This window comes from Pseudorasbora parva, chromosome 14 (assembly GCF_024679245.1).
Source record: "Pseudorasbora parva isolate DD20220531a chromosome 14, ASM2467924v1, whole genome shotgun sequence".
Taxonomy (NCBI): domain Eukaryota; kingdom Metazoa; phylum Chordata; class Actinopteri; order Cypriniformes; family Gobionidae; genus Pseudorasbora; species Pseudorasbora parva.
The window spans coordinates 44,597,439-44,615,661 of NC_090185.1; positions in this window are offsets into that span (position 1 = coordinate 44,597,439).

Consider the following 18,223-nt stretch of genomic DNA (forward strand, 5'->3'; position numbering starts at 1 on the left):
CCTTTTAACTGTGCATGGTAATTAATAGTAGGTCTTGCATAATGATCATATATGTTAAGTGCTTGTGTAACTTAATCAAAAATTAGAATTAAAAAGTTTGGGCCACACGTGATTAACGTTAGCTGTTTGCCGCAGGTGTCACACTTACAGGTGCATTCGCTTCAGAGTTAATCGCAAACTCAGTATTAGACTTGAGGTGTAATTAACATTATGAACGTTTGAGAAACCGTAGAACTTGATCTAAACTAGGTTTGATGTATCTGGATTTGACAACTGTAACCTCTGAAACTCAGAGCTGGCTCAGCTAGACGAGGTTGAATCCAGCTTCTTATTCGCAGCTTCTTATTGACGCGATCCGGTCCACCTTAAAAGACGCGACGCTTCCGCGTCTTTGGTTTCTTATTCACGCTCATTTTAGGGACCGTGCGGTTTTTCTCTTTTTCACGTTTTTTAAGGGATTGTGTTGCTTTTGTGTCCATTTTCAGAATAAAAGAATAATTGTTAGCGAAGATTGACTGTAAACATATACATATACATTGCACATACAATATAATTACAGTAGCCTATGCCTATTCTATACATTTCAATTATTGCACTCGAATGCTTTAAATACATTAATAAATCAATAAAAGGTAAGGTAGCTAGAGATGAATGCCAGCTCCAGCTTGGATCCAGCCTCTGAAGACTTCAGATGAACCAACACCAGATGACACCTACCCCTGCAAGCTCTCCAGAACATCCAATATGGATGAAATACAAAATCTATAATCATGTTACTTTAAAATGAGAACTAAATTTGCTTAAATGGATATATGGTATTTGTCAATACTGTAATTTGTAATCTTACAACTGTACTTTCTGATTTAATTGATTAATTAAACTGACTTGAAAGAGCCATCACATTGTGGACTCATTTGGGGACGTAAACAATTTCACTGGTGCTTTATACCCATCGTTAATGAATATCTTCATAAAAAAAGCTAATATTTTTTACTGTAACGTTATGAATTTATGAACCAACGAATTTGAGCCTTTGAATTAATGGCACCTGTGGCCCATTTGGAGGCGCTATATCTCGGCTGCCTTTATGGGTGCGTTCAAATTCGCACTGGGACATTATACCCAGTGTGCCTGACTGTCACCATGCAGAATTCCAGACATTTTTACTGTAGCATTTGGAAGTTATGGATCCATTAATTTGACATATAGTCTTGTTCAAAATAATAGCAGTACAATGTGACTAACCAGAATAATCAAGGTTTTTAGTATATTTTTTATTGCTACGTGGCAAACAAGTTACCAGTAGGTTAAGTAGATTGTCAGAAAACAAACAAGACCCAGCATTCATGATATGCACGCTCTTAAGGCTGTGCAATTGGGCAATTAGTTGAAAGGGGTGTGTTCAAAAAAATAGCATTGTCTACCTTTGACTGTACAAACTCAAAACTATTTTGTACAAACATTTTTTTCTCTGGGATTTAGCAATCCTGTGAATCACTAAACTAATATTTAGTTGTATGACCACAGTTTTTTAAAACTGCTTGACATCTGTGTGGCATGGAGTCAACCAACTTGTGGCACCTCTCAGCTGTTATTCCACTCCATGATTCTTTAACAACATTCCACAATTCATTCACATTTCTTGGTTTTGCTTCAGAAACAGCATTTTTGATATCACCCCACAAGTTCTCAATTGGATTAAGGTCTGGAGATTGGGCTGGCCACTCCATAACATTAATTTTGTTGGTTTGGAACCAAGACTTTGCCCGTTTACTAGTGTGTTTTGGGTCATTGTCTTGTTGAAACAACCGTTTCAAGGGCATGTCCTCTTCAGCATAGGGCAACATGACCTCTTCACGTATTTTAACATATGCAAACTGATCCATGATCCCTGGTATGCGATAAATAGGCCCAACGCCATAGTAGGAGAAACATGCCCATAGCATGATGCTTGCACCTCCATGCTTCACTGTCTTCACTGTGTACTGTGGCTTGAATTCAGAGTTTGGGGGTCGTCTCACAAACTGCCTGTGGCCCTTGGACCCAAAAAGAACAATTTTACTCTCATCAGTCCACAAAATGTTCCTCCATTTCTCTTTAGGCCAGTTGATGTGTTCTTTGGCAAATTGTAACCTCTTCTGCACATGCCTTTTTTTAACAGAGGGACTTTGAGGGGGATTCTTGAAAATAGATTAGCTTCACACAGACGTCTTCTAACTGTCACAGTACTTACAGGTAACTCCAGACTGTCTTTGATCATCCTGGAGGTGATCATTGGCTGAGCCTTTGCCATTCTGGTTATTCTTTTATCCATTTTGATGGTTGTCTTCCGTTTACTTCCACGTCTCTCTGGTTTTGCTCTCCATTTTAAGGCATTGGAGATCATTTTAGCTGAACAGCCTATCATTTTTTGCACCTCTTTATAGGTTTTCCCCTCTCTAATCAACTTTTTAATCAAAGTACGCTGTTCTTCTGAACAATGTCTTGAACGACCCATTTTCCTCAGCTTTCAAATGCATGTTCAACAAGTGTTGGCTTCATCCTTAAATAGGGGCCACCTGATTCACACCTGTTTCTTCACAAAATTGATGACCTCAGTGATTGAATGCCACACTGCTATTTTTTTGAACACACCCCTTTCAACTAATTCAACTAATTGCCCAATTGCACAGCCTTAAGAGCGTGCATATCATGAATGCTGGGTCTCATTTGTTTTCTGAGAATCTACTGAACCTACTGGTAACTTGTTTGCCACGTAGCAATAAAAAATATACAAAAAACCTTGATTATTCTGGTTAGTCACATTGTACTGCTATTATTTTGAACAAGACTGTATATAAATTATAGAACCATTTCAGAACAGGTTACACAGACCCTAAGGTAAACAAAATTTTTAAGAAAGAAAGAAACGTTACATGTAGGTTTGGTAACACTTTACTTGAAGGGGTGTGCATAAGACTGACATGACACCTTCATAATCATGACATGACACGTGTCATGAATATGAAGGAGTTTTTATGCATGTTTATGACAACTGTCATTAAGTGTCATTCGCTTAATTATGTCATTTTTAATGCAATGATGACATTTCGGAGTTGTCTTTATTATGACAACTTGACATAAACCAATACATCATAACCTGTCAGTGTCTTTGTCATGACAACTTGACATTACCAAGACAACACAACCTGTCATAAACAGATATGAAATGACATAGCAGATTAATTATCAAATTTAAGAAACTACTTTGCTTTTTGGGTTTACATTACATTAGTTGCTAGGCAACGTGGGGAGAGGATGCTGGCGTTGTCTGTTCGCCGCTTCTCCACCCACAAATCATGTTAACTTTACTATTAAATTTAGATTTTATTTTATTTTCTTAAGTTTGTGACTAGTCTAACAGAGCTACTATTGGGACTGTTGCTGATTGCTGGCAGCCACTGAGAGGACGTTGTTTGCCGTTTTTTCACCGCTTCTCTTCTGTTTTTGTTTGAATTTGTGGTTGGTTTTGGTTTGAAGGACATTTGATGTTGCTCGCTGCGGCTGCTCTCTCTTCTGGGTGTCGGCTGCTCACTGGTGGTCTCCCTCGGGCTTGAACTGCATGGTGGCTGAAGTTTGCTCCATGCTAGCGTCATCAGCGTCCGGCATGATGTTGAGATGTAATTTTTACTTGTTATTCAAGTATTGTTATTTTTTCCCTTTGTTGCACTTTGAGATTCTTCGGAATGAAAAGTGCGTTATAAATAAAATCTATTATTATTATTATTATTATTATTATTATTATTATTAAACTGTCATGTGGTTGGTTTTGACAGTGGCTGTCATTAGGCTATTATAATGTCATGATTTTTTAATAAATTTAATTCGTCATTTACATGTCATTAAGTGTCAATACTGTGTCAAAATATTTTATAACATTGTCATGAATATATTTCTTGACCTAAACTACAGTGGGACAAGTTGAATTTGTCATTAACATGTCATTAAGTGTCAATACTGTGTCAAATTATTTCATTACATTGTCATGAATATATTTCTTGACCTAAACTACAGTGGGACAAGTTGAATTTGTCATTAACATGTCATTAAGTGTCAATACTGTGTCAAATTATTTCATAACATTGTCATGAATATATTTCTTGACCTGAAATATGGCATCATAGAGGAAATCGTACAGAGTCATTAAAAACTATTAATATAACTCAAAATGATAGAGTGGCATAGACATATACACCTATATGATGATGCCTATGGTGGCACCACTGGTAATGTGTACGCTGTAACAGTTGTTGACAGAGCCTCAGTCAGGTTAGTTTGTTTAGATGTTTAATGTCAATTTAGTTTGCAGTAAGTAAAAACAATTCACAACAACGTTATTTTGGGTTTAATATACTTTATTTAAACTTTCGCTCACTCTTTAACAAATAGTTTGAGTTTATTCTTACCATTCCGTTTGTTATGGTGGAGTCTCGTGTGCTGGTGCACCGTCAAAAGGGGTTCAGGCGGAAACGTTGGCCCTATATATAATGTTCCGGCCTAGGCTCTAGTCGCAACCATTCCTTGTTCAGCCCGGGGTGGGGCTCTAAAGACTATTCCTCTTATTTTTATACATCGAAAGATAATTTATAAAGTGAAGTCATTTGACAAAGTGTTATTTTTCTGTGTTTGTTTATGTGTGCATATGATGTTGATATATATATGTTTATTTTGTGTGGCCATTATTTGTGTACGTGTTTTCCCCTTTTTGCGTTAATTGGTGCTGGTCACCTGTGTATAAATTCATGCCTTGTGTTTTTAAGAGTCAGTTCTGTGAGAGGGCAGGTCTTAAAAATTAAATGATTGATTTTATTTCTCGAACTCCTTTTCATATTTTTAAGACATTTGAAATTGTCTATTATCTAACCTTCTGTTGAAGCTGGTGGAGGAAACTTAAAAAATAAAATAAAACATTGTGAACTGAAAAATATTATTGATGCTGTTATTAAAAAATAATTTGACAGCGTATTAACACCTAATTACATTTTAATGACAAATTAAACTTTTGCCACTGAAAATTTTTTATGACATTATAATGGTCAACATCAAAACCAACCACATAACAGTTTAAGGTTAACCCTATAAGCTAAGTAAGTTTCTTAAATTTGATAATCTGTTATGTCATGTTTATGACAGGTTATGTTGTCTTGGTAATGTCAAGTTGTCATGACAAAGACACTGACAGGTTATGATGTATTGGTTTATGTCAAGTTGTCATAACAAAGACAACTCCGAAATGTCATCATTTCATTAAAAATGACATAATTAAGCGAATGACACTTAATGACAGTTGTCATAAACATGCATAAAAACTCCTTCATATTCATGACATGTGTCATGTCATGATTATGAAGGTGTCATGTCAGTCTTATGCACACCCCTTCAAGTAAAGTGTTACCGTAGGTTTTTTTTAGAACATTTATTGTGCAAAAATTGAATTATGCTCTGATCGTTTAAAAGGGGGCCATGTCCTTACACAAGTAAAAAAATATGGCTCTGGTAATGTCAATCCATTGTGGGCTCTTCCTACTGTAAGGAGCACCTTTTGAAAATGACTATTGGATGGAGGCAGTCCCGTCACAAGGGCTGAGCCCAACCGATAAAGGATTTTTAAGGCCGATACAAATATTTGATTTAAAAGCCGATATTCCCGTCACTATATATTAAAAAAACAGAAACACTTAAAAACTTTACAGATTAAAAATAACAAATCACCATGAAATCATGTAGTTATTATTAGCCATATTAATATATAAACACAAAATACACACACGTTTTATTTGTAAAAATAAAATATAGCAATTTTACCAGAATAATTACAAATGAGATATTTTCCCCAAATCGTGCAGCCCTAAAATGAGCCTGATCTTGACCCGAGTAACATAAAAAAACAACACATTTCAGTATGAAATCATGTAGTGAAGAGTTCGGTGTTTCTCCCAATCACCATATGACATCCAGAACTCTGGAAAAATAAATACATAATCAAATACATGAGAGAACATTGCTTCCATACGTTTTTGCCCAAACTTCAAAGGCCCGTTTAAATGATTCAAACTAAAGTCATATCTTAACTTTAAGGTTACGTTTATCATATAAACTACCTATATACAGCATGTTATAAGCATGTGTTTGGGGCAGAGGGGCACACGGTCGCATTTGCAGCAGATATATGCTGCCCATTGTTAAAGCATGAGACAGACAGGCGTCGGAGGAGAACACTTTTAAAGCTGACTGAATGGATGATTTTCTCCGTCTGTATTTGCAGTACACAAGCCACGGTTCAGCTGTGTGAAAGCACAACGGCTGCACGCTGCTCCCGCTCTCCACGCGCACCACGTGCAGTGTTAAAACGGCCATAAGAGCGCACACAACAGATGTGGCACTGGTCTTTCTAAAAGGTTGCGGGTAAATTGCGTCATCAACATGCGTTATCGTGATAATGCAATAGAATTAAAATGTCTATCGTAGGCCAATTTTGTATCGTTTATATAGCATATCATTTCTATTGCCCATTACTACCACTGATTTATTTATACCGTACAAGAGTAAACCGGTCAGTCCATCTCAAGAAGTCCAAAAATTAAGTTGGTTCAATTTTGAATTTTCTAAATGGTTTTGACTGATTACATTAGTGTTGTCACGATACCAAAATTATGACTTCGATACCATTTTTCAGAACCGATCCAATCTGATATTAAAAATTCTGAATATCTGTCGATACCGATCCGATACCAATGCAGTTTGGTTTAAAAACTCTGAATATCTGTCGATACCGATCCGATACCAATGCAGTTTGGTTTAAAAATTCTGAATATCTGTCGATACCGATCCGATACCAATGCAGTTTGGTGTAAAAACTCTGAATATCTGTCGATACCGATCCGATACCGATGCAGTTTGGTTTAAAAACTCTGAATATCTGTCGATACCGATCCGATACCGATGCAGTTTGGTTTAAAAACTCTGAATATCTGTCGATACCGATCCGATACCGATGCAGTTTGGTTTAAAAACTCTGAATATCTGTCGATACCGATCCGATACCGATGCAGTTTGGTTTAAAAACTCTGAATATCTGTCGATACCGATCCGATACCAATGCAGTTTGGTTTAAAAACTCTGAATATCTGTCGATACCGATCCGATACCGATGCAGTTTGGTTTAAAAACTCTGAATATCTGTCGATACCGATCCGATGCCGATGCAGTTTGGTTTAAAAACTCTGAATATCTGTCGATACCGATCCGATACCAATGCAGTTTGGTTTAAAAACTCTGAATATCTGTCGATACCGATCCGATACCAGTGCAGTTTGGTTTAAAAACTCTGAATATCTGTCGATACCGATCCGATACCGGTGCAGTTTGGTTTAAAAACTCTGAATATCTGTCGATACCGATCCGATACCGGTGCAGTTTGGTTTAAAAACTCTGAATATCTGTCGATACCGATCCGATACCGATGCAGTTTGGTTTAAAAACTCTGAATATCTGTCGATACCGATCCGATACCAATGCAGTTTGGTTTAAAAACTCTGAATATCTGTCGAGACCGATCCGATACCGATGCAGTTTGGTTTAAAAACTCTGAATATCTGTCGATACCGATCCGATACCGATGCAGTTTGGTTTAAAAACTCTGAATATCTGTCGATACCGATCCGATACCAATGCAGTTTGGTTTAAAAACTCTGAATATCTGTCGATACCGATCCGATACCGATGCAGTTTGGTTTAAAAACTCTGAATATCTGTCGATACCGATCCGATGCCGATGCAGTTTGGTTTAAAAACTCTGAATATCTGTCGATACCGATCCGATACCAATGCAGTTTGGTTTAAAAACTCTGAATATCTGTCGATACCGATCCGATACCAATGCAGTTTGGTTTAAAAACTCTGAATATCTGTCGATACCGATCCAATGCCGATGCAGTTTGGTTTAAAAACTCTGAATATCTGTCGATACCGATCCGATACCGATGCAGTTTGGTTTAAAAACTCTGAATATCTGTCGATACCGATCCGATACCGATGCAGTTTGGTGTAAAAACTCTGAATATCTGTCGATACCGATCCGATACCCATGCAGTTTGGTTTAAAAACTCTGAATATCTGTCGATACCGATCCGATACCAATGCAGTTTGGTTTAAAAACTCTGAATATCTGTCGATACCGATCCGATACCGATGCAGTTTGGTTTAAAAACTCTGAATATCTGACGATACCGATCCGATACCGATGCAGTTTGGTTTAAAAACTCTGAATATCTGTCGATACCGATCCGATACCGATGCAGTTTGGTTTAAAAACTCTGAATATCTGTCGATACCGATCCGATACCAATGCAGTTTGGTTTAAAAACTCTGAATATCTGTCGATACCGATCCGATACCAGTGCAGTTTGGTTTAAAAACTCTGAATATCTGTCGATACCGATCCGATGCCGATGCAGTTTGGTTTAAAAACTCTGAATATCTGTCGATACCGATCCGATACCGATGCAGTTTGGTTTAAAAATTCTGAATATCTGTCGATACCGATCCGATACCAGTGCAGTTTGGTTTAAAAACTCTGAATATCTGTCGATACCGATCCGATGCCGATGCAGTTTGGTTTAAAAACTCTGAATATCTGTCGATACCGATCCGATGCCGATGCAGTTTGGTTTAAAAACTCTGAATATCTGTCGATACCGATCCGATACCAGTGCAGTTTGGTTTAAAAACTCTGAATATCTGTCGATACCGATCCGATACCGATGCAGTTTGGTTTAAAAACTCTGAATATCTGTCGATACCGATCCGATACCGATGCAGTTTGGTGTAAAAACTCTGAATATCTGTCGATACCGATCCGATACCCATGCAGTTTGGTTTAAAACTCTGAATATCTGTCGATACCGATCCGATACCAGTGCAGTTTGGTTTAAAAACTCTGAATATCTGTCGATACCGATCCGATACCGATGCAGTTTGGTTTAAAAACTCTGAATATCTGACGATACCGATCCGATACCGATGCAGTTTGGTTTAAAAACTCTGAATATCTGTCGATACCGATCCGATACCGATGCAGTTTGGTTTAAAAACTCTGAATATCTGTCGATACCGATCCGATACCAATGCAGTTTGGTTTAAAAACTCTGAATATCTGTCGATACCGATCCGATACCAATGCAGTTTGGTTTAAAAACTCTGAATATCTGTCGATACCGATCCGATACCGATGCAGTTTGGTTTAAAAACTCTGAATATCTGACGATACCGATCCGATACCAATGCAGTTTGGTTTAAAAACTCTGAATATCTGTCGATACCGATCCGATACCAGTGCAGTTTGGTTTAAAAACTCTGAATATCTGTCGATACCGATCCGATGCCGATGCAGTTTGGTTTAAAAACTCTGAATATCTGTCGATACCGATCCGATACCGATGCAGTTTGGTTTAAAAATTCTGAATATCTGTCGATACCGATCCGATACCAGTGCAGTTTGGTTTAAAAACTCTGAATATCTGTCGATACCGATCCGATGCCGATGCAGTTTGGTTTAAAAACTCTGAATATCTGTCGATACCGATCCGATGCCGATGCAGTTTGGTTTAAAAACTCTGAATATCTGTCGATACCGATCCGATACCAGTGCAGTTTGGTTTAAAAACTCTGAATATCTGTCGATACCGATCCGATGCCGATGCAGTTTGGTTTAAAAACTCTGAATATCTGTCGATACCGATCCGATACCGATGCAGTTTGGTTTAAAAACTCTGAATATCTGTCGATACCGATCCGATACCAATGCAGTTTGGTTTAAAAACTCTGAATATCTGTCGATACCGATCCGATACCGATGCAGTTTGGTTTAAAAACTCTGAATATCTGTCGATACCGATCCGATACCGATGCAGTTTGGTGTAAAAACTCTGAATATCTGTCGATACCGATCCGATACCAATGCAGTTTGGTTTAAAACTCTGAATATCTGTCGATACCGATCCGATACCGATGCAGTTTGGTTTAAAAACTCTGAATATCTGTCGATACCGATCCGATACCGATGCAGTTTGGTTTAAAAACTCTGAATATCTGTCGATACCGATCCGATACCGATGCAGTTTGGTTTAAAAACTCTGAATATCTGTCGATACCGATCCGATGCCGATGCAGTTTGGTTTAAAAACTCTGAATATCTGTCGATACCGATACTAAACCGATCCGATACCAATGCAGTTTGGTTTAAAAACTCTATGGAGAATTTCTAACGCTCAGTCCGCATTGAGAAGGTCAACACAAGATATATCGACGCTTAGTGTATCTGTGCAGTATTCTTATACGCCGTTTATTTGAACAGTTTGACATTTCAGTTACTGTGTGTGAAGAACAATAACTAGTCCAGTGTTGTGATCTAACAGACACCCGGTAGAAAGTAACAGAATATTATGCGCACAGTATCGAATTTGGATCGGTCCGGTCTGTCCGATACCCGATCCGGCAAATAATGGCGGATCGGAGCCGATACCTATCCTGAGTATCGGATCGGTGCATCCCTATACGATACCAGACTAAAATACCTCGATAACGATACAAATCGATAACACGGTAAAAAAAAAAAAAGATATAATGAATAATATGACAACAGAACTTATTATTCATTGTTTTATTTTATTTTTACTAATTACTTATTGACTTATTCCTTATTTGACTTATTGACTTGTCCAGCATGTTCCTGCCCTGGTTTTGCCCATTTCCTTCTGTTATTGCTATAATAACTGCATGCCAGTGTGAAGATCCTCACAGAGGTCATCATTATCAATCATCTTATCATTCACTAACCTTTCACTTCTCAACGGGGTGGGATGAACAAAATCTTATTTCATGATACCAGTAATTTCATATTTTTAAAGTGTAATTTTATAATTATAATATTTTTAATTGTATCTTTGTTTTTAAAAATAAGCAACAAAAAAAAATGCAAATGACAAACAAGATAACAAAAGCAGTGCTTTATTTCTCATCTACATTAGGTCTATTTAACAGAAGCAAGTCAAGAAAGAACTTAAATAATCAAATATAAAACTGCTTCCTTAGTCTTTACTCTATAATTTAACTATACACTGATTCTTAATATATTTCATTTATTTAGCCGAGCATGTGGTGGTTTTTCTATTGTTCATTGGTGTTTGATTAACATTAATCAGAGAATATTAGATCTGGCTTCAGACCTGCACGGCTCTCATGACCTCAGCTGTAGATGTCCACTAAAGACAGATCCGACTGTGTTTACCTCAATACTCGCCAGACCGTACATATTTACATATTTTTGACCATTCAAAACCAAATAATAATCTGCGAAAGAACTGAATGGCGATCGCATGTTTGTTGTCTGAAAATGCGCGCCTGTGTGCGAGTGTGTGTGTGTGTGCGTGCTTCAGGTCAGAGTCCGGCTCCCGTCCCGCGCCGCGCTTTTTCTTCTCATGCGCGCATATTTCTGTTGCTTTCTCTGTCATGCGCTGCGCGTCTATATTTAACTCTTCTGCTTCTAATGTTTATTGAGCGGCTGAAGCAGAGCTCTCACACACGTCCTGACACCTGCTGTAACACACATCAACGCACATTAAGAAATACAGCTCAGGCGCTGTCCTCCTTAAAGTAGCGCTACTAATAAAAGTCCATATCGTACCGTTTGTAATAGCAGGGTATCGCAATACTTTTCTAGTACCGGTATATCGTGCAACACTAGATTACATTTACTGTATGTATTGGTATAAATTCCAGAGGTATAAATTGGTATACATTTCTTTACTGTATGTAAAGTTTTCCTCAAACTTAATTACACAAAATCAGCTTTGCGTTGATTGCATTATGCTGTTGAATGGAAATATATTTTTTAATAATTTTATATAATCAAGTAGCCTACATACAAATGAGGGAAAATTACTGAAAATTAAGTTAATGGATCATGCATTCTGGGTCAATATACAATACACACATCTCACTTTATGTGCTGTTTCCAAATGGAAACGCTCCCACACCAGATGTAGTACGAGATTTTTGATAAAAAAGCATTGTCATTTCATCATTGCAATATTTTAGAGAGGCATACATTTTAAGCTTTGATAATTGCAAACGTTTTAAGTACACTTGTTTAGTATACAAAATATGACATAATCTTGCTCCCACTCCACTGCATGGCTTTTTTCAAAGACTTGGCAGTGGAGGTGATACACGGGCCGATGTCAAAGGAGACTGCGTGATGCCATTTAGGCGCACCACTTTTGGGCGAAGCGTTATGTCAGTAATAAGTGGTAAACTCTGGAATAGCTTGTCCCTTTCAATAAGAGAATGTCCTACATTCAACACCTTTAAAACTCACTTAAAGCAGTGGCTTCTTGAAAACCAGAGGTGTACTCATATTTAACTGTCATACATTTATCAATAGTGCATGTACACTTACACTGTAAATCTGAATGTAGTATAGAGGTGAATGAACAATGTCTTGCCATTTGTGTATTTTTTATTTTATTTTTTAGGTGAATGTGAATGATGTTGAATGATTGTTGGCTGTCTCTGTTATTTTTATGTTATCTGCCTATAGGGACTGCAGACGAAAAATAGTTATTTTTATTAATTCTGGCATATTTACATTGTGAATTTTTATAGCCTACAACATTGTTCATGAATATGCTTGGTCTATTAAATAAACTAATAAAATAAAAATATATATAACCTATGGATATATATCTAGGATATATCTTCTATATATCTGTATAATTCTATATATTTTATAATTCTAAGTTAGCCTATGTGAATGTGTTACTATGCACAATAAATCTCACTTAGGCTTTATCACAATCTCTCTCCTCTCACTAAACCCACGATGTGAAGATGGATTATCTTCCCTTTTAAACTGTGGGGAATGAGGTTCATTGAGATGTGTGACTGTGTGGTTTGTTCCCGCCCCTTTTAATCAAAGCAGTTTCGACAGGCGCACCTGATGAAACACTTCAGCGCTTCGTTTAGCTGTAGTCACGTGACATGGGTGAGTCGAATCACAGCTCGGAGCAGCGTTTCGAAAACATCTGCGCTTCGGGATCTCGACACAGCGTCGAAACGACAGGTTCGCGTCAGCCATCCCTAGTTATTCTTTTTGGGTTAAAATAAAGACCCGCTTTTTCATTCGATGCTGGTGTTCCTTGTGCTTTGGCTAGCTCGGTCCCTTACAAGCCGCCTGTACAATTTTCAGTCCAACCGCAGTGATTTTTATATAATCGGAAAGCTCATGTTTTGTTTTCTTTACAGAATTAACATGCGCTTGGAATTGAGAAATCTCAACGTTACCTGCGTCCTGATGGATGGGTTCTTTCCCGCGGTAATGCAATATATTTTTTTCTTCTTTTTATAAAATGTTGCGTCGCTGCTGTTACACACAACTGCAAACTATAAGCTAAGTGAATGGGTAAACACACTTCATGAAGTCAGAGGCGCGAGCCGAGTCACACATGAGACAGCCTATTGCCTAACACAGCTGTCAATCAAACTCATCAAGCATTATGCAAAAACCATAGACTGTAAAAAACACATTTTATTTATTTCAGTATTTGAGATGTTATAAAAAGTTTGCAATTACGTTAAAATAAGTTAAACAATTGTTATTTAACAAATATTATTATATTTGTATAAAATAAACTGGGGGGGCCTGTCATCATAGTGGGCGGGCCTCTGCCCGTCAGCCCCGTCCGCTGGCTATGCCCCTGGGTGACCATTTGGAGCACATTACCGGATTTCAACTTTGAACTTTGCAGGTGTTTGGTAAAGCCACCTGTACAATTTTCAGTCCAACCGCATTAAGTCTTATATCATCGGAAAGCTCATGTTTAGCAGTTTCACACGAGCTCCACACGAGCTTGTACGTTGTTAGTGGCTCAAGAGAGCAGGGGTCTAATAGCCCTTGTCGAGGTCACCTTGATCTAAAAGTTCTCTCTAAATAAAAATCTTTATATATCAGCCAAATCTTAAGCTATTTCCATTTGTTTTGTATCAAACTAAAGCTGAGTATTTGTAGTTTACAGAAATGTGAATGGGTTTACTGTGTGTTGTTCCTAACGGGAAAGAGAAGAGGTGCAGTTGAACCTGTTTCAGGGCCTTGAATCGCTGCAGGTGTTTGGTAAAGCCGCCTGTACAATTTTCAGTCCAACCGCATTAAGTCTTATATCATCGGAAAGCTCATGTTTAGCAGTTTCACACGAGCTCCAGCACACTGTTGTACGTTGTTTTTGTTTGTTTAAGAGTATTTGTACCAGTGAGTTGATTTTGATTAATTTCACCATTAGCCTAAACAGTGACACGGGAGTGCAGTGGTATCAATAAATAGCTAAATTGCCTTTTTGTCTCGCATGTCCTTTTATGTTGCTTGCCCTCTTCCCAAATAGCACTTTGAAAGCGAGGTTTGTAACAGTTTTGTGTTAGTGTGTGTGTGTGTGTGTGTGTGTGTGTGTGTGTGTGTGTGTTGATTGTTAGTGAAGGCCCTGACTGAAACCCCATGGTACGGTACTGGCTAGCATGAATAATCTGTATACAGCACTTAATGTACGTGTTCATTTTTGGGCGTGGCTTCCCAGCTCCAGTTGTTTGGCAGGGGAGGCATGTGTTGGGGAGACCTCCTTCTCTTCTTCCAGAGTCCCTGTACTGCATATCAGCTTCAAAATTGGCCTGCATCTTCTTCCATACATTCTCAGATTCCCAGCAAGAGAATTCTAAAGGGGAAAAAATAATAGAAATGGTTAATGCAATAATATACAGATTACATCCCAACCTATCATTTAGTGAGCTATATAGATCTAGAATCCTAAAACACCAGTGGGGGGAGTGGGGTGATGAGACCAGGCTAAGATTCTCCCCAGGTGATGCCGTTTACCCTGGCCTCAACCAATATTACATAGTTTACTGTAAAGTGGTTACACTCAGTACAGACAGTACATACAGTGAGGAAAATAAGTATTTGAACACCCTGCTATTTTGCAAGTTATCCCACTTGGAAATCACGGAGGGGTCTGAAATTGTCATCGAAATTGACATAATCTAAATAAAAAAATTCGGAAATCACAATATATGATTTTTTAAAATTATTTATTTGTATGATACAGCTGCAAATAAGTATTTGAACACGTGTCTATCAGCTAGAATCCCAGCTGGCATTTTAACATTGAGCCACTGTTGAATCAACGTCAGGTGCCAGTGTTGGATAACCGTTGAATTTTATTTAGATTTTGCTAATCTAATCAACGTTGAAATGGCAACGTCTTTCCAATGTCACGTTTCTCAACATGGGTGAATTTGCCAACATTGAAACAATATTGATTTTAGTTTAGATTTTGCAAATCCAATCAACTTTGAAATTTAGACAATCACTGTAAAGTCCTGCTTTTCAACATAAAGTCCTGCTTTCAACTGTTTTCACTGAAGTATTGATGTGTTCAGCAGTAACACCAAACACCTTGAAATGGATACATAAACACTAAGTTTGCAAACACGCCCAGTCAGCTTGGAAGAAGTTAATTGGTCAAAGGAAGAGCAGGAAGAAGATTAATAAAGACGTTTCACTGACGTAGGAAACATGCTTTATTACATAGCTGCAATTGTGCCAACCTTTCACATCAATTGTACACATGTCAAACTTTTACTTTACCCAAAAATTCTGTCATTAAAGGGTTAGTTCACCCAAAAGTGAAATTGAGGTCATTAATGACTCACCCCAATGTTATTCCAGACCCGTAAGACCTCCATTCCTCTTCAGAACACAGTTTAAGATATTTTATATTTTAGTCCCAGAGCATTGTGGCGATCCGAATCATTGATTCATGGCTGTTTGAATCTTTATTTAAGGTTTGAAAACAAACGCAGAAGAGAACACAATGCTGAATAAAGTCGTACTTTTTTTAATTTTTGGACCAAAATGTATTTTCGACTCTTCAAGAGACTCTAATTAACCCACTGATGTCTCATATGGACTACTTTGATGATTTTTTATTCCCTTTCTGGACATGGACAGTATAGTGTGCATACTGCATTATGCTCTGGGACTAAATATAAAATATCTTAAACTGTGTGTGAAGATGAACGGAGGTCTTACGGGTGTGGAACAACATTAGGGAGAGGAGTTAATGACAGACATTTCATTTTTGGGTGAACTAACCCTTTAAATGACTCGCCTTGTCGCTCCACACCCGTAAGACCTTCGTTCATCTTGGGAACACAGTTTAAGGTATTTCATATTTAGTCCGAAAGCTTTCTGTCCCTTCATTGAAAATGTACGTACGGTATACTGTCCCTTTTTATGTTGTTGTTATTTTTGGACCAAAATGTATTTTCATTGCTTCAAAAAATTCTATCCAACCCACTGATGTCACATATGGACTACTTTGATGATGTTATTATCTTTCTGGTCCTTCTGGAGATGGACAGTATACCGTACATACATTTTCAATGGAGGGACAGAAAGCTCGGAGTAAATATAAAATATCTTAAACTGTGTTCTGAAGATGGAGGTCTTACGGGTGTGGAACGACATTAGGGTGAGGAGTAAATGACAGACATTTCATTTTTGGGTGAACTAGCTTTTTTAACCTAAAAAAAAAACGGCCCAAACATTGGGCAACATTAAACACAGCTGGTTAAGTCTTCCTTTCTTGTTACTTCTTTCTGCTACCGCCACCAGTCCTCTCAGCTGCAAATTTCAAGTCTTTGGCCATGTATTCGTCTACTTTCATTGGCTTTAAGCTCAAGACCGCATCTGATGAGAAAAACAAAAAAAAAACAGATCAGTATTAGCAAACACTACTCTCTCAAATTAAAATATTTAGCAAATATCAACTTTTGTGGCATTGCCAATGATCAAAGTATATAAATTAGTATTGATCAACATGCAAAGTCATTGATAATCATGTGCTTGAGCGAGCAACAAAAGGCAGTTGGTAGTAACCCTTGCTTCAGGTAGAGAAGTTAGTCTAGAGCCCAGAATGGAGTATTTTATATATATATATATATAAAAGTTTGGACACATTACTATGTGTAATGTTTTTGAAAGAAGTTTCTTCTGCTCATCAAGCCTGCATTTATTTGATCAAAAATACAGTAAAAAAATGTAATATTGTGATATTACAATTTAAATATTTGGTTTTCAATTTATTATATGTTAAATTACAATTTATTTCTGTGAAAAGCTGAATTTTCAGTATCATTCCTTCACCGTCACATGATCCTTCAGCAATCATTCTAATATTCTGATTTATTATGAGTGTTGGAAACAGTTCTGCTGCTTAATATATTTGATGAATAAAAGGTTTAAAAGAACTGCATTTATTCAAAATAAAAACATTTTCAAATAATATAAATCTCCTTTACTATCAATTTAACACAGTGTTTCTCAAACTTTTTCAGCCCAAGGACCACTTTATCTTCCAATTTTTTTTCTGAGGACCACCTACAGAATCCCACTCTAACACGTCCCCCAAAACCAACAAAATAGGAAGGATAAGCTAAATTTAAGTTTAATATGCAACTGTTTCAAGTCAAAAACGAATCATTCAAACACAAATGCAATGATTTGATCAGAAATTATTGTATACATTTTATATATAAAAAGTCTTCCACATAAACCTGTATTTAAATTTTACAAAAATGTAACAAAAAAAAAGTTAAGGGTTAGTTACTTTCAGATTCAAATAGATGGTTGGGTTAGGTATGGGGACAACTTACCGTTAAAGGAGACTTTCAGGTCGTTTTTCCAAATCTCTGGAAAAAAGAAGAAAGAAGAATGTGACGTGCTAAAGATTTATAGATATTCTTATGCCTCTCCCTGATTGGGTAACGGTAGTACAAGACAAAAACATTCAAACTGATCTAATATGTATAACGTTAGCACACACATACACGCCGGTGGAACGACGGACTAACGGCAGTTCGCGGTTAAACTAGTCTGCCCGTAACGTTACACTTAACGGCGGTTCGCGGTTAAACTAGTCTGCCCATACGTCTACACACACACAGATAAGAACGGCGTTTGACGGTTAGCTAGTACTAACTCCGGTTCGCGGTTTAACTACGTTAGTCTGCCCATATAAACACATTATTAATTAACACAATACGTATATGGACCAGAGTCAGGCACACTCAACATTTATTT